We start from the raw sequence: 13,697 nt of genomic DNA, 5'->3' as shown, positions 1-13,697 counted from the left end.
CTCCCATGCTCCTCCTCCCTATCCCACTATGAATCAGCCTCCTTATATCAGAGAAAACATTTGGCATTTGGTTTCTTGAGATTGGCTAACTTCACTTAGCATTATCTTCTCTAACTCCATCCATTTACCTGCAAATGCCGGGATTTTATTCTCTTTTATTGCTGAGTAATATTCTATTGTATATATATATATATGCCACATTTTTTTTTATCCATTCATCTACCAAAGAGCATCTGGTTGGTTCCACAGTTTAGCTATTGTGAATTATGCTGCTATAAATTTTAATGTGACTGTGGCCCTATAGTATGCTGTTTTTAAGTCCTTTGACTACTCAGTCTTTTTTATTTTTTATTTTGAGATAGGGTCTTGCTAAGTTGCCCAGGCTTATCTTGCCCAGGAGATCTTTCTTTCTCAGCCTCCCAAGGAACTGGAATTACAAGCATATGCCTCTTCACCTGGCAAAGAGAAACTATTTTTTTTGTTGTTGTTTTTGGTACTGGGGATTGAACTCAGAGGTACTTTACCATTAAACTACATTGCCAGTCCTTTTTATTTTCTATTTTGATACAGTGTCTCATTAAGTTGCTTAGGGACTCAGTAAGTTGCAAAGGCTGGTCTTAAACTTACCATCCTCCTTCTTCAGCCTCCTGAGTCCCTGGGATTACAGGTGTGCACCACTGCACCTGGAAAGAGCATTTACGTTTTAATAAAGGTATGAAAGTTATTACATGGATAAAGGACAGCTTATTCAACAAAGGAAAAGTTGGATATATATATATATATATATATATATTTATTTATTTATTTATCTCCCCTAAAAATGAGCCTTGACTTGTATATTAGAGTATAATTTATAAAAAAAATTAAACTAAAAATGAATATAGATCTAAATATAAAGCAAAAAAAAAAAAAAACCAAACAAACCATAAAATGTTTATTTAAGAACTAGGAAAATGGCCAGGTGTGGTGGTGCACACATGTAATTCTAGTGGCTTGGGAAGCTAAGGCAGAAGGATCCCAAGTTCAAAGTCAGCTTCAGCAATTTAGTAAGGCTCTAAGCCACTTAGTGAGACCTTGTCTCTAAAAATGGGTTGGGGATGTGACTCAGTGGTTGAGTGCCCCTGGGTTCAATCCCCAGTAACAACAACAACAACAACAACAAAAAAAAAAGTAAAAAGAAAAAAAAGCAAACAAATTAGGAAAATGATTGTGACCATAAATTTTGCAAAGAATTCTAATTTACCTATATTTTTGTAAAAGAAAAAATATAGGTAAATTAGATTTAAAATTAAAAACATTTTTCTTCAAAAGATATTGCTAAAAGAACTTAAGGACAAGCTGTAAATATGGATCAAGTTTTAGCAAATTGTATATCCAACGAAGAACATGTATCTAGAATATGTATATAACTTTCAAAACTCGATGATAAGAAACAACCACACAATTTTAAAAATAGGCAAAATATTTGGATAAACATTTCACCCAAGAAGTTATGCAGATGGCAGATAAACACATGAAAAGAGCCTTGAAATCACCAGCTATGTGAGAAATGAAAATTAAAACCACAATGAGGTGTAGCTGTATACCTCTTAGATGCCTAAAAACACCACCACTAACACCATCACACAAAAATACCAAGTGTGGGTGAGGATGCGGAAAAACTAGAACTTTCATATATTGCCAGTAGGACTTCAAAATGGTAAAGGCTCTGAAGAGAGTTTGTTACTTTCTTATATAGTCTAACATATTCTCACCATACAACCCAGTGATCTCATCTTTGATATTCACCCCATAGAAATGAAAACATGCTCAACACAAAAGTTTGTCCATGGATGTTTATAGCAGCTTTATTTATAATCACCCAAATCTGGAAATGTCCTAAATGCCCCTCAGTGAATGCATGGTTAAGTAAAGTGTGCATTCATTCAGTGAGTCATGACTTCACAATAAAAAGGAACAGATTATTGATACACGCAACAATACGGATGAAGCTCAAAGACATTTTCACTGAATGAAACCAGTCTTAAAAAGTTACATACTGGGGGCTGGGGTTGTGGTTTAGAGGTAGACCGCTCGCTGAGCATGTGCAAGGCCCTGGGTTTGATCCTCAGCACCACATAAAAATAAAGATATTGTGTCCAACTACAACTAAAAGAAAATATTTTTTTAAAAAAGTTACATACTAGAGGGGCTGAGGTTGTGACTCGGAGGTAGAGTGCTTGGCTACCATGTGTGAGACACTGGGTTTGATCCCCCGCACCAAATAAAAATTAAAAAATAAGGGTATTGTGTCCATCTACAACTAAAAAATATATATATTTTTTTAAAAAGTTACGTACTGCATGATTACATTTATAAGACATTCTGGAAAGATAACACAATCAGGATAAGGAACTAAGCAGTGGTTGCTGGGGTCTGGGCCCAGGGAACCATTTCATTATAAACAGGTAACATGAGAGAACTCCTGGGGGTGACAGAATCATTCTGAATTCTGATTAGGGTTGTGGTTGCAAAGATCTCTGTACATGCATGAAAGTTCAAAATGCACAAAAATAAATTTTATTCTTTGTAAATAAAAAGGATTATAAATTAAGAATATGTGTTCATATGTTTAAAATGTTAGGAATACACCATCAAAAATGTTGGAGAGGCCAGACCCTGTGGTGCAAGCCTATAATCCCAGCCACTGGGAAGCTGAGACAGGAAGATTGCAAATCTGAGTCCATCCTAAACAAGTTAGCAAGGCCCTCAGCAATTTAGTGAAAACCTGTCTGAAAATAAAAAAAAAATAACAATGGCTGAGGATGTAGCTTAGTAGATAAGTACCGCTGGGTTCAATCTCCAGTACAAAAAAAAAAAAAAAGTTTGGAAGAGTGCAAGATTCTCCATTTACAGTTGGAGAAACTTCACTGAAAGAGTTAAAGTAACTTAATCAAGGCCAAAAGAACTACAAAGCCACCACTAGAGTAGATTTTTAAAAATATTTATCTCCCAGTTATAGGTGGACACAATATCTTTATTTCATTTTTATATGGTGCTGAGGGTCGAACCTAGTGCCCCCACGCATGCCAGGCGAGCCCTCCACCTCTGAGCCACAACCCCAGCCCTAGAGTAGATTTTTCCTTGGGAAATATTTCTGATGCCTGTCCTTCACCCCAGGCCCATTCAGCCAGATTTAACTTGGCCTCTGTTGTTCTTTAGGGAGTATCTAAATTCAGAGTTTGGTATGAAAGAGAATAGAACCACAGTTACATGTGCAAGTTAAACAATAAAGGTGTGAATGAAATATATATAACCTATCTTACAGAGCGTAAAGTCATCATGACCTTGGCTATGGACCTATGGCTGACTGTGAGGAGAGGTGTTTACAGGATGCCTGAGATTGCAAAACAAACAAAAATATAAGCAAATGAGTGGGCGCTAGAGTTGGACCACTGGCCTATGAACCCAAGCTTTGCTGCCAACTTACTGTGGGACCTGGGAATGCTGATTAGTTTTTCTTCACCTTAGTAGCTTTATTTGTTAAGTGTATCCTAATTTTATAGAATATGTAGATATTTTGTTTTAAAACTTCATCAATTATAATAACTTTCTTGTCATACATGATAAAATGCTTTTAAAAAATATGTGTCTTAGAATCAAATAAATATGGTAATATTATTTCAATGGGCTGTTTCAACTATTAAAATAGTTGTTAAATGCTAATGCTTGGTACATTGTTCTCAAACAATAGTTGTTAGCTATTATCATTGTTGTTATTAATACTACTATTATTATTTTAATAAATGAATAGTGGAATTTGTAATAAATTGTAAGATGTCCCTCCCAGCCCACCACTCATTTGCATACCCTACCTATTTTGCTGAATTTTCAAGCTCTGGCACATGCAGACAGAGAGCAGAATGAGAGAAACATTTATCACCTCTCGATTCTTGTTAGAGAAAAACCGCGATGACATGCTAAGTGATGTGGCAGCAGGGTCACATCTTGCATTGGCATGAACACTGATTCTCACAAGGTAAGTGGGTGGGGAGGGAACTTGAATGAATTGGTAGGTATGTCAATCCTGTGCAGAAGGAAAGGAACAGAAGACCGGGTCCAGCAAGGACATGGACCTGGGCCACAGTTCTGTCTGCTGCTGCCCACCATGGCACTTTAAGCATGTGGCTCAATGTCCTTTCAGTTTCTCTTCTCTGTGAGACAGAGATAAATAATTACTACTCAACAGCCTGGTGAGGGAGATACATAAATTAGGGTTCCCTTTGGACTAGAGATGGCTAAAAACTCAACCACAGCTGCATGGGGAACCTGGCAAGTCACATTTATTTGTTTCCTTCTATTTGTATTTATATTATCATTTAAGTTCCTTGGATTTCCTATGCAGTCCTTTATCTTTACTGCCCAAGGGAGCAATATATAAGGGGGTACCCAGACCCAGTCTTGGGGTCATTCTTAGTGGGATATGGGGCCCAAGGAAACACAAAAGGTTGTATTCTCTCACCCACAAACCCCATTATCCAGGAACCACCTTGGGGGAAAGGATTTGCTGTCAGTGTTGGTGTTACAAGGATTAAAAATGAAACGTTCCAGAGGGAGGGCATTTCCTGAGAACTCCTTGTGCCAGGTCTTGTACGTACCATGATCAATACCCCTTGTTATTCTGTAAGGTGTTGCTATCACTCCATTACATTTGAGTAAATCAAGGCCCATTGGGAGGTGATTAATTTGTCCAGGATGCTAGAGCGAAGTTCCTAAGCATCCAAACCGATTCCTCCCACCCAAGGTGTTACCCTAAAGGGATAGACCAGCCATCAGATTGCCCAGGTGACAGGTCCTAAGCGTAAGCTAAGGATTCTTTCTTCCTTTCATTCTTTTATCCAACATCATGGAGCATCATGGTTTCCAGGCAGAACAAGGGTATCATCTTTGGGTTCTTCCTCACTAGTCCAACAACTGTCTATTGGGAGCCTGGCATGTGCTGTAGGCACTAGGAATACCCCCAAGGAATCTGACACATGGTTTCTGATTCAGGGGTTTGCAGAGTAGCTGTATATTGTACATTAGCTCATTTTATGTCATTGATGGCCTTCTCGCTGGTGAATCCCAAGATGGTGGGAGCCACCCCCATGGCAAGAGACAGAGCACATGTGTGTCTCTCTGGTCTTTCTGTTACTTCTTGTAAAGTCACCAGTACTCAGTTGGGGGTTCCTTATCCAATCCTAATCAGCTTCCAAAGTTGCCACCTTTAAATGCCATAAGTGGATTCAATATCTGCCCTCTTACCCTCTTAATAGCTCACAATGGGGTTTAACAGGAGTTACAGAGGAGACAAACCAATATGGGAAAGGCCATGGTGGGCCCAGGTTTCATGGGCCCTGAAGCTTAACCACTTTGAAGAGCTCTCTGTGGGAAAAGGAATATAAAAATGAGGAAGACAAAATTAGGAACAGTAAACCCAGGTAGTACAGCTCAGTGGCAGAGTGTATGCTTAGCATGAGCAAGGGCCTGGGTTCCATCCCCAGGGAAGGGGAAGGAGAGGAAGAAGAGGAGGAGGAGGAAGAAGGAAGGAGGAAGAAGAGAAGGAGAAGGATGGGAGGGGAGGAGAGAAAGGAGATAGAGGAAGAGGAGGAAGAGGAAGAAGAGGAGGAGGAGAAAACAAATAAAACAGCAATAACAAAAAACAAAAACAAACTAGAAACAGGACCTTGGAGGGAGTACAAGATGGTGAGGACCCTAAAATCAAACTTATCAGTGATGTTGCAGTTTTTTTTTTTTTTTTTTTTTTTTTTAGGGGGAAACAAACAATGATACCAGCAATGACAAAAATGTATTCAGGGCTGCTGGGGGAACAGAGGAGCCTTCTGGAAGACACATCCCCACACTGAGACCCAGAGGTTGGGGAAGGGAGTCCTGGCAAAAGGAAAAGACAGGTGCAGGACCCAGGTAGGGAAAAGGAGCATCATGGTTTCCAGGCAGTGCAAGGGTAGCATCTTTGGGTTCTTCCTCACTACTCAAGGCACCAGAGACTCAGAGTACAGAGCCCTGCATTGGCACTCCTAGAGGTTAACAGGACCCTCTCTTGAGCAGGACTGTCACCTTTCCTCTGAGATCCCTGGGAGATCTCGAGTCCAGGAGAAGGCTTCCATACTCAGTTCCCACCCTCTAAGAACACTGGGCCTGCGTCAGCCACACCTGGCCTAGGTTGATCAGTTTATGTTTGCATTTGCAGAAATATCCAGAAAACTTCCTCTGTCAAAAGTTAAACTAATCCTGGGCGTGGTGGTGCACACCAGTAATCCCAGTGGCTCAGGAGGTTGAGGCGGGAGGTTCATGAGTTCAAAGCCAGCCTCAGCAAAAGCAAGGCACTAAGCAATTCAATGAGACCCTGTCTCTAAATAAAATACAAATTAGGGCTGGAGACGTGGCTCAGTGGCTAAGCGTCCTTCGGTTCAATCAGGGTACAAAAAAAAAAAAATTAACTTAAGGTGCAGTGCAACAGGTTCAGAGAAAGTAAAAGGAGAGGCAGGGAAAAGACTGACTTGGAAAAGAAAATTCGTCCTCAAGGTAAGAATTGGAGAGACATCTGCCTGACCCAGAGGTTGGGGAGACTCAGTGCCCCTCAGGAAGGGGGTGTTCAGCAGATAGCCCCTCAGTCATCTTTTCTCTTTCTACATGGATCCATTAGTGACAGCCCCCCCGATGACTAAGGAATCCTGGGTGGGTCAGAGACACCCCAACATGTTCAGCCACCCAATATGGATGGGTGAGAAAGAAATAAACACCTCCTTTGTTTAAGCTTTTATTTATTTGGGGGCCTATGTTTATTCTATTTTGAACAGATCAGTACAGCCTAGGAGCCCTGCTATCTTCAGGAAGCCCCTGCGGATCTGTCCTACTACCTCTGCCTCTACCAAACACCACCTTATATTGCTATGCCATTATTTTATGGGAATATTAAACTAGAGACTCACAACATTTGTTTCTGTTTTGTGCCATGCCCTGAAAAGTACTGGCTCCCAAGAGATGCTTAATAGTCACTGAATAAAATTGTGCTTAGTTTTAACTCTCTTTGCAGTCCATGGGAGCTTCCTCCACCAGGAATGCCTTTTCCTTCTTCTCTGCCTCTGAACCTCTCTCCCCATCCATGCTCCTTTCCCACCTCCCTCCTTGAGGGCCTTTTCTTGCTATGCCAGGCCACAGGGACCTCTCCTTCCTTCACAGTCACAGCATCATATGGTCACTTGCTTGACAACTCATCGAGGCAACTTTTGCATTATTGTCTTAGCATTTGGCAATGTGCCCATACAATAATAATGTATTTAGGAGAAGGGCAGGGGGAAGAGAAGAACAAACGAAATGGAATACAAGAAGCCAAGGAGGTCAGAAGAAAAGATGAAGAGCTCAGATGTCATGGAAACCAGAGGAAGGGAGCATATCAAGGAGGGAGGTGGAGCTGCCTCATCTGCTGCAGAGAGTGGTTAAATAAGGTAAAGACGACAAAAAAATAAATGGTTCTATCAGGGTGGAAGCAAGTGATGTTTCAGTGAGCCCAATAGCGTGGGCTGAGGAAGGAGTGGGTAGTAAGAAAATGGAGACAGTGAAAATAAATAACACATAAGAAGTTTGGGGAGGAGAAGGGTGTTGAGTGGTGGGTAGAAAGAAATGCGAGGTGAGGAGAGGTTAAAAATATTTCATGTGAGGTAGGTGAGACTTACTGACGGAAAAGAGCTGGTAGAAGGGAAGAGGTTGAAGAAAAGTGAGGGATGACGTAAGAGAGTGGAGTCCCCGAGAAGCAGGGCTGGGGGATGTGCCAGGAATGGGGAGGCTGATCTGGGGGGATCTGCTTCCATGATGCCTGGTGGGATGGATGAGTGGCACTCACCCTTCTTCTTTCCTAAATGATGGTCGGGTTTGACAGTGAAAGGTTGAGTAAACATCCAACAGATGGCTTCTGTGTTTTTGAGTAAAAGGCCAACCTCTGACCCTCTCCAGTTCCCCTTGTTTCCATCCTCTCCAGAGAAGTTCTGTGGCCATTTCTCATGATTCTACCCTCTGCTTCAGGAGCTGACCTACAGTGTCAAGTTAAGAAAAATACAGAGTTGGTCTGGGGTTGTAGCTCTGTGGTAGAGCACATGCCTAGCACACGTGAAGCACTGGGTTCCATCCTCAGCACTACATAAAAGTAAATAAACAAAATAAAGATATTGTGCCCATCTACAACTAAAAATATTTTTTTTTAAAAAAGAAAGGATTTAGTGGTGTTGATAATTTTTTTTTTTTAAGTGCAGAGTTGGTCTCTGTGGTCTGCCTGGAGATCTCTAGAATTTCTTCATCTTCATGTTTTAGCTTCTTGAATACCTGGGCCACAACTCCTTCATCTGCTTTTTCTGAACCCAGTATAGATTTAAGTACCAAATAGATGAACTGTTGTTCTAATGCAATGATAAGAACCGAGTTCTTCTCTTTGAGAAGACTAGTTATTAAAAAATCAAAAACAAAGTACTCTAGGGAATTGAACCCAGAGGCACTTTACCACTGAGTTACATCCCAACCCTTTTTATTTTTGATTTTGAGACAGTGGTTTGCTAAAAATTGTCCAGGCTGGCCTCCAACTTGCCATCCTCCTACAGAGCCTTCCAAGTAGTTGGGATTACAGGAGTGTGCCACCAGGCCTAGCTTTATCAAAGTATTTGCAGAGAACAAGCTGTTGCTGATTGTATTTGCCCCTCACTTGTGGTGAGCATGTGGGTAAGGCCAATAGTCCGGTGCTCTGTGGTCTTCCCCAGACTTGATTCCTTGGCTGCTAAGTTATCCTAGTGATTCTATACCATGTGCAGGGCATATCAATTGATGACTGGCACAGGTTAGTACATTAATCCTCAGGACAGTTCTGTACAGTGTTACTATTATCCCCACTTTGAAGGAAATAAAGCTTCCAGAGGGTGGATAAGTCACACAGCTTGAATGGGGCTGAATAAATGAGTCCTCTGTCCATCACCTATACTCTGACCCTGTGGTCTGGCTATCCAAATGGCCTGGTCTGTCTCCTGTCCCTGCGGTCTGCTGTGTTTTTCTACTCCAGAACTTTCAGAAATTTTCTGAGGCCATGGCATGCCTCATACTCCTCTCCTGGCTCAGGGCCTAGGGGCTGTCCCTTTCAAAATCCTCTTCCAGCAAAATAAGCAGGCACTACTGCTTGCTCCCTGGCCCTGTGAAGTGGCAGAATTCAGACAGATACTAAATAGGTACAGTCTGCTAAACCAGAGATAACAGACTCGCTGGGCCCTCTTTAGACCCAGGTCTCTCTATTCACTTCTCTATCCCATGTCCACCTAGACTGCAGCGACCTGAGAGGGTCTGTTCTGGGAGCTACGACAAAGAACAAGACAGAGCAAGGTTGGGAAGGGTCATCCTTCTGCGCACACGGAGAGGCTGGGAGCCACTGCGCCCGCGCGCGTGGGACCGCCAGAGGGCGCTGTGGGCTCGCGGAGCCGGGAACCTGCGGCCAACCCAAGCTGCAGCCCGGGGACTGAGCTACCCCGACTGGAGCTGACCCTGGGTGGAGAGGCTCTCATTTGGGCGAGCTAGGGAAGACCGAGAAGAGGACCCTTTGTGACGCTCTTCATTATTCAAACGTTGATAGAGTACAAAGTCACTAAAACAATAAAGTCTTTTTAAGATACTCTTATCAAAACAACTTAAAGAACTCTATCAATATAATCCTCTCATGAGAATTATTATAATTGTATTGATATTACAGTGTATCCCAGATATTTAAGAGTGCCAAGAAGAGTCCTGCTGGGTCTCCGAGACCTTTCAGAGAAGTGGCAGAATTCAAGCAAGGTTCCAAATAACTATGTCATGTTTAGTAGGAGGAGGTAGGAGCTCTGAGCAATAAGGTTAAAGAGGTGGGAGAATTCTGGAAGGAGGCTACAGATTGAGCTAGGGGAATAATACCTGGTTCATAGAGAATTTGGACCTTAAAAGAGGAAAATATTTGGCATCCTGCCTCCAGTATTTGTTGCAATAGAACCTGTGGATTTAACCAGTCTTAGTTTTACATTTTGTTATGCCTAAATGCTTGCTATCAGTGACAAAGGGCACTATTCCCTGCCCTTGAGTCTCAGCTTGTTGATCCTGAAATGCAAATCAGAAGTAGAAATGGATTAGCCAAATGCCAGAATGTACTAGAGACACATGACTCAGTGGGAACAGTTAGGTCAGTCATTCTGTATTGATAAAATATCCACAGCCTGTGGAAGCAGCTGTTACACACTGTACAGGGATCATAAAACCAGATGCTGAAAATACATCAATACGTATGCTGGTGTTAGGAGACAAGATGCAAAAACATAGAGGTTGAGGTACAATAGGTTCTTGTTTTAAAGATTCTTATCACCAAAAATCTTAAGGAAGGACTATCAATATTATTGTCCTCTTGGGAATTATTACAATTGTATTATTATGATATATAGTATAGGTAGTATATAGTATTATAAGAATTATTATATTGTACTGGAATAAGGCCAGCATAATTTGAAAGCAATAAATTAAACTCAGAGCCTTGGATTTACAGAAATTTTGTTTCCAAGATATTAAAGTGTAATTGAAGTTATCATCACCAAATGGTGTGTTGGTTCCAGCCAGACAATGGGAAAAAGTAGTAAGTTTAACTAGGAGTCATAAGATTTGGGTTTAGGTCGCTAATTATTGGCATTGGCATTGTTTTCCTTTTTTGGCAAGTGAGTTAACTTCTCTGGGTCTCATATTCCTCATTTAATAACAATAAAGTATATAGACAGTGATCTCAAATCCTATAGAGTATAACAAACTTCTCTGTTTTGTTGCATCCAAATGCCCCCTTAGTGCTATCTTTTTTCTGACATCACTTTAAGGGTCAGCAGAACCTGTAAGGTTAGGCATATGAAGGAGAGGATAAAGGAGTGTAGGGGGTTTCTATTTCTGAGACTACATAGAATACCCCATGTCAGCTGAAGTCTTCTGTATATAGTGGCCCAGGGCCACTGGGGATCAGATAGTCCCACTCTTACTATGATCATTGCTATCACTGAATTTCTACAGTACTTTCTTACTGGGACCTTTATCTGTCATTTGCTATGTGCCACCTTGATTTATTTTTCTGCAGCAGTTATTTGAGATTGATTTCTATGGCCATCTCCAATGCTACTCACCAAATACTCCAGGCTCCTTGCCCTGGAAGATGGTAGAACTTCCTAACTCCCTTGTGGTTGAGGGGAGAGGGATCATATGGCTGATTCTAGCTAACAACTTGCCAGTAGCAGATATTTAGCGTTTGGTAGAGGAGGAGACTATTGAATTGCCTAAGACTCTTCAGACATCCTTTTGTTTTCTGCTTATCACCATCCACGTTCCAGTTGGTGAGTCTTTGGTCAGCTTGGACATAGGAGCAAAGATAATGCTGATATGGAGCAGAGTTTCTTCCACTACTGAGAAGAAACTTTTGTCATTTCAAGACTTTGAGATTTGTGGATAGCTTATTATAGCAACATGTCCTACCCATCCTGACTAATGAAGGGCCAATCCCAACTAATACATGACTGACTGAATTGATCTAATCTCCCTGACTGGAGTAGGAATTATCCAGTATCTGCTTATCCTCTCTAGAGCACATGCCCTAATAGCTTGTACATAGCACGTACTTAGTAAAGACTCTTGGATTATATATGTACTTAAAGGTCCCAAGACCCAGTGCAACAGCCAACCAAAGAACATATGTGTGATGTTATCTCCATCTGGTGTCCTAGAGAGCGGGGCTCACAGTCCAGGGAACTGAGGAAGGAAGGGCACCAGGCCATCTCTTCCCTCTTTAATCTCTGTGAGGCTGCCTCAGAACCCTCTGACTCCTCACAGGTGCAAGCGAAGCTTACTGCAGAAGAGTTCAGAGCAGAGGTTGAACTAAAATAAGAAGCCAGGGCAGGCCAGACAGAAGCCAGCCACAGAAGATGGGCCTGGGGGAGAGTTAGGAGCTGGCTGGGAGTCGGGTGGGAGCTGGGCTGGGCCTCCCTGGCAGGGCTCTGTCATTGTGTCACTGCACATTCCATCCCATGGCCCAGGTGGTTGAATTCTGTTCAACAGAGCATGTGAGGAATGTCTGATAGACCCTGACCAGGCAGACCTTCCAGAGGCCCATTAACATTCTATAAATGGCAACAAGCAGCACAGCGGCAGGGACATGAATATTAACACGCTGCTCTGGGTTCCAGCTCCCCCTTCCCTGCTGCCTTTAGCTGATCTAAACAATATCCACCGACTGATTCTTTTTTTTTTTTTTTTATCAGAATGTAAATCATTTTTTGAGTTGAATCTTCTTTCTAATACCCTATTTTGAGGTGAGTCTGCTGGAGGAAAAGTTATAAAAGAGAAAAATTTATTCATCTGTCACAAAATTGCTTTTTTAAAGTATTAATTTGTCACGCTGCTGGCCCACTAGAAGTTTCAGTGTCTCTGGCTGGGGTTGTGGCTCAGCGGTGGAGCTCTTGCCTAGCATGTGTGAGGTGCTGGGTTTGATCCTCGCCACCACATAAAAATAAATAACTAAAAAAAAAAAAAAAAGTAGTTTTTCAGTGTCTATCCAGGAAACATTTCAAACCCATCCGCAGGTCCCACCAGATCTTAACTGTCTGATTCCAACCTGCCTCATCTCCCACTATTATCTGCCAAAAAAAGGGCAAGAAACAAGCAGTGTTTGCATGTAGAATACATGCATTCTTCCTTTTAATGTAAATATTGTGTAAGGGGCACACCCAGCCCCTTACTCTTCCCCAGTAGCCACAGCCTTTTCTAACTGTGTGGCACACTCTGCTCCCTTTGCTGCCAATGTCCTTTCCTTGCTTTTTTTTTTTTTTTTTTTGTGTGTGTGTGTGTGTGTGTGTGGGCAGCTGGAGGAACTCCCTGCTCAAAGGACCTTTGAGGTGATACCTTGGTAAGCTTCTCCAGGCAAGGGATGCCACTCTCATCCCTGAATCTATTGCAACATTGACCACACTGCTCTGTGTATGCTTGCCGCTCTATCAGTCATTTTCTCATCAACTAATTTTAAAAAGAGAGAGGCCCTATCTTCATTATCTTTGTTACATTCTTCCATCATTTTTCTTTCTTCTCTCAATGATTATGAAATAAGGGGGCCATTGTTGGAACCCAAAGGTCATATTGCACAATGTATACCCCAGCTACTAACCCCAATAAATACATATTTTCATTTGGTCAAGTTTGACTGTGGGAAGGTAAGATATTTATTTAGAAATAAGAATGTAAGAAGGGCAAGAAACAAGCAGTGTTTGCATGTAGAATACATGCATTCTCTCTTTTAATGTAAATATAAAAAAGCAGGCATTTTGTTTGGCAAAGTCTTTTTGTACTCTGTAAAACTTGTAAAGGAAAGGAGACTGGTATTGGCTGACTCTGAGAATTGCAGGCCGGTTACTCACATGGATAACAGCCTCTCAAGAGGCAGGTGTCGCCTTCCTGTAACCTTGCCCAATGTGCAAGGCAATTGTGTTGGAAGTTTGTTGGTTATCTGTTTACGATAGTCACTGAGATAGCAACAGACCCTATTTAATATACTTAGGGTCTCACTTGGGCAGCAGTGCTTGTTCAGAGGTGATGTCCTCCTGAGTAGCATAGCCAAGGACCCATATAAATAGAAGACTCACTTT

This window comes from Ictidomys tridecemlineatus, chromosome 12, assembly GCF_052094955.1.
Source record: "Ictidomys tridecemlineatus isolate mIctTri1 chromosome 12, mIctTri1.hap1, whole genome shotgun sequence".
Taxonomy (NCBI): Eukaryota; Metazoa; Chordata; class Mammalia; order Rodentia; family Sciuridae; genus Ictidomys; species Ictidomys tridecemlineatus.
The sequence above is the reverse complement of the archived record's forward strand: the minus strand, read 5'-3'. Positions refer to the sequence as shown.